The 12,129-nt window shown below is 40.0% G+C and overlaps 1 protein-coding gene across 1 annotated transcript in view; it reads left to right on the top strand.

Annotated features, from left to right (window-relative positions):
- The window catches only part of CADM2 (cell adhesion molecule 2), a 201,202-nt gene that overhangs the window by 115,878 nt on the left and 73,195 nt on the right, over positions 1-12,129 (top strand). The window lies entirely within an intron of this gene.

The raw sequence follows: 12,129 nt of genomic DNA, 5'->3' as shown, positions 1-12,129 counted from the left end.
CGTTAACAGGGGAATTTGAAGTTTAATGATATGTGCAAGTTGGCCGCCTGTTTCTACCTGAATTTGGAAAAATGTAGCCTGCTTTAAGAATATAAATTGTTTGACTTGAAAATTAACATCTCTGCCATAAATATCTTCAAAGACAGATCTTCAAAGACCAGAATGTACTATTTAAAGAGGCTTCACTCTTGGAAACAGTATCTTCTCAGAAGAGCTGTTATATACTTACTCATAAAGATACATAAATAATTCAATTGCTTAATATTAAGTTAATATGAATGAAGTTTCTTAAGTATTGACCTTCTGCTCAGAAGATCAATATATAGTGGAGGGATGATACACAGCTTTAGAATGGTCTTGAAAATGGTAATGCAGTAATACTTGGGGTCTGGAAAAGGTGCAAATTGCATGACAAAAATCACGTCACTTATGGCTGAATTTCTCCCAGGTGTAAATTTAGTGACTTTATGGAGTTGGTTTACATAGGAGCTTGAAGTCAGATTTAGGTCAAATCAGGCATTTAAGTTCAAAATTTTTACTTTGAAAAGCCCTTCTGAGTTGTGTCTGGCATCACATAAACTCCACAGGTACTTTTCTTTTTTTTTTTTTTATATTATATGCCTACATCATTTTAAAGCAACTCCTCCATCTAGATCTTGACTGGGCTGAGCAACTCAGCATCTAGATCACACTTCTACCCTTCTTGAGACCAAAACACTGATTCAGTCTTACATGATCAGTCCAATGAGTCTTAAATGATGCTCAGTGCATTTGGTCTTCTGCATACCTATGTAGTTGTGATGGAGTGTGTGCTTCTGAGATACACACCTCTGTAGGTAGCACAAAAATCAGTTGTGAGACGTCTGCTGCTTTTATAAGAAGCTTAAAGGAGAAGGAATTATCCGTTTACCTAATACGCTTTGAGCATTCCCCTAGGTAACACAAGGTACAGAGTCTGCTTCCCCAGTATTTTCAAATTCAGCAGAAGATGTGCAAGGGAAAGAGGTCAGCTCTGATTGCCCTGAAGGCACTGTTGTCTAGGTGATGTTTAGGATTTTTCCTACCTCAGTGTTTTCCTCATGGCTTAACCGGTGACAACTACATGGAAGTCCTCTCTTTGGCTTATAGATTTCAGGCATTCTAGCCCCAGGTGTTTGATTTTCACTATTCATCTAGCATTCCCTGTAGGGAAAAAGATTAGAAGTAAGGCAGTCATTATGTATTTTTATATTTTTAATTGCCTGTTGTTTGTTGTTGGGAGGGGCAGTTCGGCCCTTGAAATTTGGAGTCTGTTTATATAATGAAGTTTGAAGGCTGTGGGTTCATTTCTTCCTTCTGTTCTTTTTCAGTTCTGTGAGACAGACAGATAGATTGGAGCTGTATGTGATCAGTACATTGGGAGCAAGGAGCAATGGATGTGCAATAGCAACTGGGGGTTCTAGTCCTTCAATGATTTCACCTGAGTATTACAGCAAGTAGGCGTGATGCTTTTCAGTCTAAGAGTGTAAGGAGTCATTTCAGCTGTCTTCAAACAGCTGCACAGTAGAAATTTACATCTGAGCAGCTCTTTTTGGGCTTCCCTTTGCATTCAGTGGAGAGATTTAGGCACTGTTGTGACATGGCTGTTGTGCTGTGTGTTAGACAATTGCAGAAGACCCAGACCGAGACAGACTTCTGCTACTTCCTTTCCACTAATTACATGGAGTTTAGACAGTTAATTCAGTCAGATATATGCCTCTGTATGTTGGGATAGCAAATGTAGATGCCTAAATGTGGACTTACCGAATTATTGTATCTGCATTTAATTTTGGTAAGACGCATCTTGCCTTTTGTGTACAGGCTATGACCACACTTTCATAATTCACCTTCACCACTTCCCATGGGCAACCAGGTGTTCAGCCACCTCCAGGAAAGCAGGGCTCTGTCACATGTAATGGTGGCCTGGGAAGACAAAACACCATCATCCCAGACTTTCTCCTCCTTCCCCAGCTCTGTATACTGAGCGTTGTGTCACAGAGTCTGGGATATCTCTCTGGTCATTGGGGTCAGCTCTTTGTGCTCCCCCAGCCCACTCACTGTTAGGGTGAGAGGCAGAACAAGCCTTGGCTCTGTGCAAGCTCTGCCCAGCAGTAAGGAAAACATCCCTGCATTATCAGCACTGTTTTCAGCACAAATCTAAAACACAGCCCCATCCTAGGTAGTAAGAAGAAAACTAAAGCTATCCCAGCCAAACCCTGCACACTCTGTTAATAAAAGAGAAAATTAGTATTGTCAGGTAGTAGATTCTCTTCCAGACCCTTCTATTTGTTAGTTATTTCTGAAAGCAGTAAAAAAAACTGTAGAAGTGTTATGTTTTACCTTGACATTCACAATATTTTCTATTCGGTACACATAATATTATAGGTATACTTTATACCACTAGGAGGCTCTTGTTAAAACATAGTAATTAAGATGGAGCTAAAATTGAGGTGTTTACTGATCTAATAATTAAAAAAAAAAAAAACAACTCTTTTGTATCCTTAATGGATTCAAATGCAAACCTCACATGTGGTTTTGAAAGGGCAGCCAAATAAAAACTTCACATCAGAGAATTATCAAGGCAGGGCACCTGTGTGTGGTAGCCTTTGGGGCACAAATATTTTGCCAATAAATGCACCTCTAATTGTCCCTGCCACAGGAACTGCCAACATCAGCTGCTCTGTGTTGCTTCATCAGGTCATTCTTTCAGAGAGCAGAGCCAGTAATAAATAGGCATCCTCCTGGGAGCAGTTTGCAGTTACTTAGCATGAGAAACAGTAATGTCATGCTCCCAACCTGCATTATGATTACCTTGTGGCTGGCAGAGAGAGAGAAATTGGAGAGGTCCACAGAGCCCAAAAATGTCAGTGTCACAAGGTAAGTGATGAACTCTGGGCTTCATGAAGAGCTCAGAGCCAGCCGTGGTCCTTCACAGCCATTTGCCCACCATGGGTTAATTTCTGTAGAGTGTCAACTTTGTCACAGTTCCAACAGCCCCTCTGGTTTCCTGTAGGCAGCAGTGAATCATACCAGTAAATGAACACTTACTTATAGGTGCATTTCTCTTGTATCCCAGAGCAATTTTCCTGAGCTTCAAAATGACATTTGAGATGAAAACAGATAAAGAATGAAGCCAGGTAGTGGCTGTGGTGACACTGATGGTACTGATAGCTGCTTCGGAGTAATTCTTTCCCAAAAGGGAAAAGCAGAATGAGGCTTAAACTAGAACATACAAACCCCATCTTACAGCTCAGCACCAAGCCCCTCCTTGCAGGGATTCTGTCCCTCAAATCATGTATATCTCAGTTACACCAATACTGTGCTTTTCCAATCTACAACACAGACCTGAGGAAAAGCCTGCCCAATTTGCTGTCCTGTAGCAGAAAATGGGAAGGAAGATTTGCTCAGGGTAATCAAGTGCACACTGCATCTCCAACTGAAACAGCATCTTCCAGAGATAGAGCAGAAAGCCAAAGGACAACTGTTTACAGGGTGTTAGAACTGGAGAACTAGGGCCTTGCTGAGGTTTCATGATTTACAGTGTAAGATTTCACTTGACCAGTCAATGGCCATGACTTCAGGCAAGAGAAAAATTGTCCCCAGCTACTTGGGTGGCGTAGATTGTCACAATGTGTGAGATGAGCTGGAATTATCCCGGACTCTGAGGTTCCTGGTTGCTGTGAATGGGTTCGTGTCACCTCACATTTGTGGTCTTGGTGCAGATACCAATGTTGGAACAGGGAATCTGAGAGTGGGCAAAGGGGGAGAAGTTGGGGGGGCGGGGTGGGCGAGGGGGTGGAAAGATGGAAATGTGATTGGGCCATTTGGAGTGATTCAGTGAGGCAACATGAGAGGGTGTAAGACAGGATGCACAAATTCTGTAACTGTGCTGTTTTATCTCTCTGCTCAGCACTGTGAGGGTGAGAATAGCTCTGACTGCTGTCATCGTCCCTTGCTTATTTCTGTTAGGGGAGTTACTTCAAGGCAGGAGCTGAAAATTGTCTTCTTTTGGGTAAGCACTGTATTGCTGCTGTAGAAGTGGGATGATACCCATAAAAAGAGCAGGCCAGGTTTTCCTGCATGTTCTGTGATGGGTTTGCAGGGGCAGGCCATGTGGGTGATTAATCAAGTGTAGCAGATCCTCACAGACTCTGCCACAGTTCCCTTTGGAGTGTGTGCTGCAGCTGATGCAGCCCCAAGCAGAGATGGACTGCCTGAGACCTGCTGAGGATATAGATATAGACTTCTGGATTTGATGATGTTCTGAGCAACAGTAGAAGGGCTGGTATTTGGAGTATTATGTGCATAAAAAATATGATACTTTCGATTAAAATTTTCTGTTGGTGCAAAGGAATAAAGGAAATATATTCATCAGTTTAGCACAGATAAACGTAACTCACAATGGAAACATACCCTATTATCTGTTCTATTTTAAGGGAACATGAGATATAGCATTTGTGAGGGTTGTTGCCTAGTTGGTTTATGCCCAGTTTGTAGACCAAATTTAAGAGTTTTCTTTTGGAAAAATTCTAACAGTTACATTTATGTTAGCTTAATCTTTCCTTTTTCAAGACTCAGTTGCTGGTTTCTCAACCTTATTGACAATTTTGATAATATTGATGTCCAGGTTTGTAGTTATTTGTTGCTTCTTTGTTTTTTTGTTTGTATGTTTTTTTCAAATTGTAGGTAGAAACGTATTTAGCCTTTTTTCTGCATGACTTAGGTCAAGACACCCTGTAATTGTTATCACTATTCAATATAATTCCTTTTTAGGAGGTACTGTTGTATAGTTTCAAACCAAATTGAAGCTTATCTCTTGCCTTTTCAATCCTTAGTGCTGTTTTATCTTTTCCAGTGTTTTTGGCTGGATCCCTGGACAGTTGTCAGTCTGTAGCATTTTAGTAAATGAACTTGCCTAATATGTCCATAGGGTGTCAGTGGCTCTTTTTAATTTATTCTTTTTTTACCATAATATAGATTTACCTAGGCTTTGTTTATTTTCCAAAGAAAGAAATGTAATTAAACCTCAGAAATCATAGGCATCCCTTCTATGCAATGCCTATACTTTCCTGAAGTCATACTGCCAGACAATATTTTGAGTATTTTAAAATAAACATCAGATAGCTGTAAAAAATAAAAAGAACAAAATGATCACTTACAGCCATCTGCACTTACAAAATATTTTAGAAGCCAATGTCTTCTTACTGCAAGCTGTAACTTCTGTACACTGTTATAGTCTAGTTGAACCAAAACTGCCCCTAAAGTATACTCAAAACTGTCCCATAGTGAAAGAAAGGTTCAGGGTTTTATATTCTTAGTCATCAAAGCATGCATGAAATATGTGAGTTTTTTAAGTCAGTGTCATTTCAGCAGTAAGGACGTCAAAATACAATGGAATAATTAGGGCACAGGAAACAGAGAGGAAGCTGTCTCCTGTGTGCTTTAGAGAAATGTCTTTCCATTCCATGCAGCTCAGGGGAATCATAGTACAGTTGGCTGACTAATGTAAAGTGAATATTTGGCCTTGTTTGAAATAAATAGGGAAGATTTTTTATTTCAGAAAACTCACATAGGTATTCTTCATTAGAATAACATGATTCATAAGGTCATGAAAAAGTTATAGAGAAAAGCACAATCAGTAATAAACACTAGTATTATATGTACTCAGTAGTATAAAATATAGACAAGTAAACATTTTAATATCAGAAAAATTGATCACTTTTAATAATGAGGGTGCACCAAATAATCAAGCTGGTGCTGTAAAAGTTTTGTAAATTATGTGTATGGTATCGCCACCGAATGTTCTGTCTTCTCTAGTTTCTGTTTAAAGAAGACCCCTTGAGTGAGAGAAACATTTTGCAAAGGCTGCTGGAAGAAACTACTAATGACAACAGAGAAATATTCACCACCGTTCTGTCAGAGAACCCAGAGAGTGGCTGTTTCATTTGAGAAGGATGTGACAGGGCTGCAGGTGAACCAGAGAAAACTTAGGGAAGTTAACTAGTATTCAGTCACCTGAAAGAAGTGGAGTATGGACTCAAACTGACTCCAGTTTAGCCTACTGTTAGCCAGAACTTCCAGATTCTTCTCACCTTAGGTGTTGGATTTTGCATCTATCCTTGCTGAATTTCCCTGCCTGACATGAAGGAACTGTTGGACTGTTCCTCCAGTCTATGGAAGTCCCTCTGAATAGTGTCCTTCCCTCAAAGGTGTGCACATTTCTTGTCCACAGTATCTGAGACCTTAGCAAATACTTAAATGTTTATTTTTGTAACGCCTGTGGATGATTAGGTTATTCGGTTGCCTCAAATTTACAGCTGGGAACTGAAGCAAAAAAGAATCCCAAGTTCAAAACTGACAAATAGGTCACATATATTTTACATCTAACATTGAGCACGGTTCCCATTTTCCCAAGAGTATTTGGAGTGACACAGCAGCACGCTCAGAAGATAGCTTATCACTGGTCTGATGAGAACAGTGACTTCTTAGCATGTCTACAAACCTATGCTCAAGAGTGAGATCAGAATCTGGGGGAGAAAATTGTGGAAACCCACTTGACATCAGCTGTTAACGTTTTGGTGTATAGGTAGCTTGCCAATACTGCTTTGAAACTGCCTCGTAATGGCAGGTTTAGATTTTGAATCATTAGTCCGACGGCCAATTTTTGTCTGTGTATGATTTTTTCTGTCCTGCCTTGACACGACACAACTTCCCAGCTTCTCTGGCAGGTGAGATGGAGGTTCTGTAGGAAATTGTCTCATTTTCTACATAAATTTAATTCACTGCAGATTATTATCTGCACTGTACCATGAGCACCTAGCAGCCTAGAAAGGAATGCTGGTATCGACTCCGCCTATGTGAATTATCATAATGAACCTGGGAAAGCATGCATGTTCCTGTGTTTATAAATCACCAGGCAGAATGAATCCACAGCCCAAGCTGGATGCTCAGGCAGTATCAATAAATATTAATGATTTGGAAAATTGGATGAATTTGCCCATATCCAGGATGAAATACTACTCTAGCAAAATATGAACGCTGTATCAAAGTATTTCTCTCCTAAGCTTCAGATGCTCAGAGAAATCCTGAATTGTAAGAGCCTTTTTTCCAGGTTTCTCTGGAAAAGACCACCTACAACTGAAATCAAGCAGGTGAAAAAGAATTAAGAGAAGTTAGGTACTGCAGTTCCACTATTTTATATTTAGATCTAGACAATCTTTGTCTTAGCAGGCAGGTGGATGGTTTTGAATAAAACTGCTGAGCATTTGAGAAACTGGGGGTCTCCCTTGTGTCCTTTGCCTTCATCCCAGAACTAGCATTAACTGAAATATCTTCCTTTATCTGTTTTATGCTTTCTGAAACACTGAATTTACAGTTAAGTTTCCAGGGGCACATGTCACACACAGCTTTGGGCAAGATTCTGTAAATATATATTTGAATAAATGTCTGCATACATGGGAATAAGTATTGTATTTGCGGGTATAGACTTGGACAAAGGTAAGGAATCCTCCTTACAGTTCCCAGCCCTGTGTTCCTTATCACTGGAGAACAGCTCTCAGGACAGCTCAGGCTCCTCTGTTCATGTTTTTTGTCTTGCTCTCTGTCCATTCTGAGTCATCTTGCTTTGAATTTGTCTTGTTCAGCAGTTAGATAGAGCCTGTCTCCTACAAATGCAGTAGGTATCTCTGTGCTCTCTGTCTTTTCACCCTTGTTCTAGTTTCTTGAAATGTTTCTTCCTTGTCTGTCTTTTTTTTTTTTTTTTTTTAAACAGTGCCTTTTCATCCTTGTATCTTTGTCCTATTTAGGCTCTCTGTATACTTTTCTCCTGTTTGGAGAAGTGTGAGATTCCACTTCTCCAAGAAGAACTTACTCTATTTGAGGAGGTAATTGTTAACTCAAAACTAACCACCTGTTAATTTGCTTTGATGAGACATACTCCATATTGGCTGATGTTAATCACTCTGTATCCCATGGTTATTGTCCATCACAAAGAAGTGTCTTATCATCAGCCAGACCTGTAGGTTAAGCACCTACATTCTCCACCCACGTAGGCAGCAGGGCATATATAAAGAAAGCTTTATTGGCATCAAACACTACATTTCAAGCTCTTTCAGTCCAGAAGGCAAAGAAAAAATACGTTGTGTGCAACATACACTGATCACATAGCAAGTGACAGGAATTTTGTAAATTGGAATATACATAACTCTTAACAACAGTGCACCTTTTCAGCGTCCAAATTCTATGTCCAGCTTAGTTTTAAAATAACTCTAGCTAATAGTCACTGATGCCAGCCCCAATCTCTGCTGAAGTCAGACCTGGCACCATTTGCCAGTACCTCGCCATCGTTGCTGCAATTACTTTCTTTGGATAGTTGACCAGTTTTTAAATTATTTTCATTTTGAAGGAATTCATGCTAATGAGATCTCGGGCCTTGATTTAGCATGCATCTGTTATATGCTATGTTTACTGAGTTCTCATTTTCAGTAAAGTGTTCTAAAATCTTTTGAAGACTATCAAATTGTAGAAAAAAAAATCTGCCTAGAGAAACTGTCCAGATAGGTAGCTTGTGTTTGCAAGAAAAAGCCAATTATTTTAAAGGATAATGTAAATATTCCTGTAACCTTCCACACCAATTCTTCACTGCCATTACGCCTCCACTGTAAAATTATGCCATGATGTGGTAGATAATGTATTAAGAAGCAGTAACATTTTTGCTGAGATACAGCTTGTATATTTAATAGATTAAATTTCAGTTTGTGTTAAACATCCTGTCTGTCTGAGGGGTTGTATCTTCTTTTCACAGCTGGGACCTTCTACAGTTTTGGGTTTTTTTTTTCCCCAGAATTTTGCAGGGAGTAGGGAAATTGGTGTTATAAAAAGTGTGACACAAAAAGAAACAGGTGGGAGCATTAGTGCCTGTCTGAAAATTACACTTTACAATAAAGCCTCCTGGAGTGCTTAAGAACTTCCCCTTTAGTGTTCTGTAAAATAATCACATTGCCTAATAGGCTCAATTCAATAATTGCTTTCCCTCTTTTTTAAGTGTCCCTTTTCTGCAGTGTTTACCCATAAAAGTGCAGAAAGTAAAGTGTGAAAAACAACTTCATGCAGCATTTTTAGTGCTCGTTAAATCCATTTTGCATGTGTATGCCTTTTGAAATAATTCTTTTCCTTGCTCTCAGGTGGAAACACATTCTAAAATAAAAAGGCCCATGAAATAGAATAATAGATAAAATTGAAATACAGCATAGGTATTTCTAATTGAGCACTAGACTGGAAGTTAAAACATGAGAAAAAAAAGTTTTGGGAGAAGATATGATGCCCAGTCTTTCAGATATTTCAGTTTCTGTAGACAAGTGACTAGCTATGCTTACACACAAAATTATAGAGGTCTTGAATCAACCATGAGCAGTAGAACACAGACATACGACACATAAGTATTACTCCTTCAGTGCAAATCATGTTCATGGCACATACTCTGCTTCAGAATTCCAAAATAGGTGTAGCAGATGTTGTCTGGAACACCCAGTGTCATGGAGAGCACCAACTCATTAAACATCTGCCTTTTTGCCCCCCATTTGTAGCAACACAGTACCCCGAAAACATGTACATGCTGTAAGCTAGCAGGGTAAAACACCAACCTTTTAAAGGAGCTTTACACTGCTTTTTGGGGAGCACAACTTCAAAACAAAGGGAGGTGACAAGATAAGTGGGATTGAGGTTCTGACAGGCATGGCAGGAAACAGTTAAGAATACTAATAAATTAACACATTTTATTCTTAGTGTGAATTACAAATTGTTCATTGTTTGGGTATAGGTGGTCTGACCTTCTGTTGCAAGGAAGATCTCAGGGATTTCTCAGACCTGAGTTTGGCTGGTTAGAATGAGATTTCCAGATTCAAGGCTTACCATTTAAAGCACCACAGTAAGCTGTTTCCAAGCCTTATTAATTTATTTAAGACCTGAGGAAAGACTGAGTCTGTGGTTCGTAGCCTTGCACAGGAGAGCAAAAGCAGTGGACAGGCAGGATGCAGAACCACACAGAGCAAACAGCAGCCAAAAAACTCCTGTAGATGATTGTCTGGTGTGTCCCTCATTTCAGAACCTGCTATAAGCAGGTGAGGGGCTGAGCCATGTCAGGGCTCTGAATGATGAATAACCCAGTCAGGGAATGATTAACTGGGAGACAGGGGTGAATCTACTGGGTTTTTTTTGGCTAGTGGGGCACTGAATAGAGAATTTCATCACAGCTGTGAGTGCTGAGCTGCATGCATACCTGTTTCTATGCATTATGCAGCAGAGGTTTCAGGGAACAGTCTCGTACAAGGGAAGAAGAGCACAAGCAATTCATTATCAAAATAATACAAAAAAAGATGGGAGTGTTTAGTGTTTATACACTGGAAAACAGGAAAAAAAAAGTTGTCTGTTACTTAGTATAGGACCCTGTATCTTTCTCCTGTGCATCTCTTAAGGGGAGATTGCCACATGCCCATCTGTAGTGTGTTGACCACGTCCACCCAACCATTCACACACAATCCCCCTCAGCAGGAACTGGATGAGATGAAAATAAGGAGATCACTGACCAGCTAATGTCACAGGCAAAACAGCCTCTGTGTGTGGAAAATTTAGTTTATGTCCAGTTAAAATGGAGTCAGATGGTAAGGAACAAAAGCTGAAAACACCTTCCCCCACCACCCCACCCCTTAATCCAAGGCTCACCTTGCCTCCTCCATTCCCAGTTCCTCTATCTCCCCACTCCAGGGAATGGGGAATGGTCTGTACATACGTGTTTTGTCGTTGTTCTAGCTTAGAAACACAGGATTGGTCACTTTTAAGGTGAAACTGTAACGATTTCAGGAAGGGTTAAGAAGAGCTGGTGGGGTGGGCTGTGGTGTCCCTCTGGTAGGAGCAGGAGAACCAGGTGTGGCTGCTCAGGGCACCGTCCTGTGCCAGCTGACAGGGTGTGGGGGTGTCTTTGGGGAATGATGTGAGGGAAACACATCAGTGTTTCTACTTACTATTGCTTTTTAATTATGATTTTTTGTGGGGATTTTTTTTTACTTTCCATTTCTCTCAAATATCCCTAACCCGTCTTCTCACCTCATACACGCAGTTTCTAGAATGCCCCGAAGGGAGTTAGTTGGTTTGCTGGGAGTGACAGTCTGAGGGACCTCTCAGCACCGTTTCTGCTCAGCTTATTCTCTAAAATGTATTTACTTACCATTTGCACCTAGAGGAAAAAAAACAAAGTCTGGGCAATTATATGGTAATCAACATCAAAAAAGGGAACTGCATAAAGGCGAAGAATCTTGTTAAAAAGAAGCTTATAAGGGGCAACTAAGAGAATTAAATCTTTCTAGGCAGCCTGAGGACTATGTTAGAAAAATAAAAGAAGAAATAGCTTAGAACCACAGAGTCAATACATATCGCCAAGCGGAAACACTTGAGAAGGAGAAGTTGGTGAGGCTAAACAGAAGAGAAATCAAAGTAATAAAAAAAAAGGCACAGTTATAATTTGAAAAGCTGAAGTTTTTTTCCAAAGGAAAACGAAGATTCTTAGATTGTGGCAGATTAAATATAAAAAAGCAGTAAACCAAACCATCAAAAAAGTGTGTGTGGGGGGGCAACTCGAAAGTAGTAGTTAATTTTTTATTAAATATATCGGGAAGTTTGTCAGACATTTTTAAGGTCAACCAGAGATCAAGTTCTAAGGGAAAGCCTGAAGAATTTGCTACATCTGTATTTACTGTGGTAGAGAAAACGAACAACTGATTCCCTTTTTTCTGAGGTGCTCACCATCACAATTTACTTAAATGGACTGTGGAGGTGGTTGTGGAGCTGTAAGAAATCAGCAGGACCGAAAGGTTTCACCCAGGCAGTCAGAGGGAATTCAAGGCTGAGGTTGATGAATTATAAACAGTGACAGGAAACTTAATGCCAACCACCTTGCTAACTCAGGACAACAAGGCTTCAGGAGAGATCCCAGAATGAGCATTTCTGTAGAACTGACATCTGAGCTTCACAAATACTGAAAAATATTCAAAAGGATAGCTGAATAAAACCAAAGGTTTTGGGGAGAAATCCCTTTTGCAGAGGGAAAAGCCTGTTTTA

This window comes from Empidonax traillii, unplaced genomic scaffold (assembly GCF_003031625.1).
Source record: "Empidonax traillii isolate 1590-97213 ecotype Southwest subspecies unplaced genomic scaffold, ASM303162v1 scaffold573:size406305, whole genome shotgun sequence".
Lineage (NCBI taxonomy): Eukaryota > Metazoa > Chordata > Aves > Passeriformes > Tyrannidae > Empidonax > Empidonax traillii.
The sequence above is the reverse complement of the archived record's forward strand: the minus strand, read 5'-3'. Positions and strand labels throughout refer to the sequence as shown.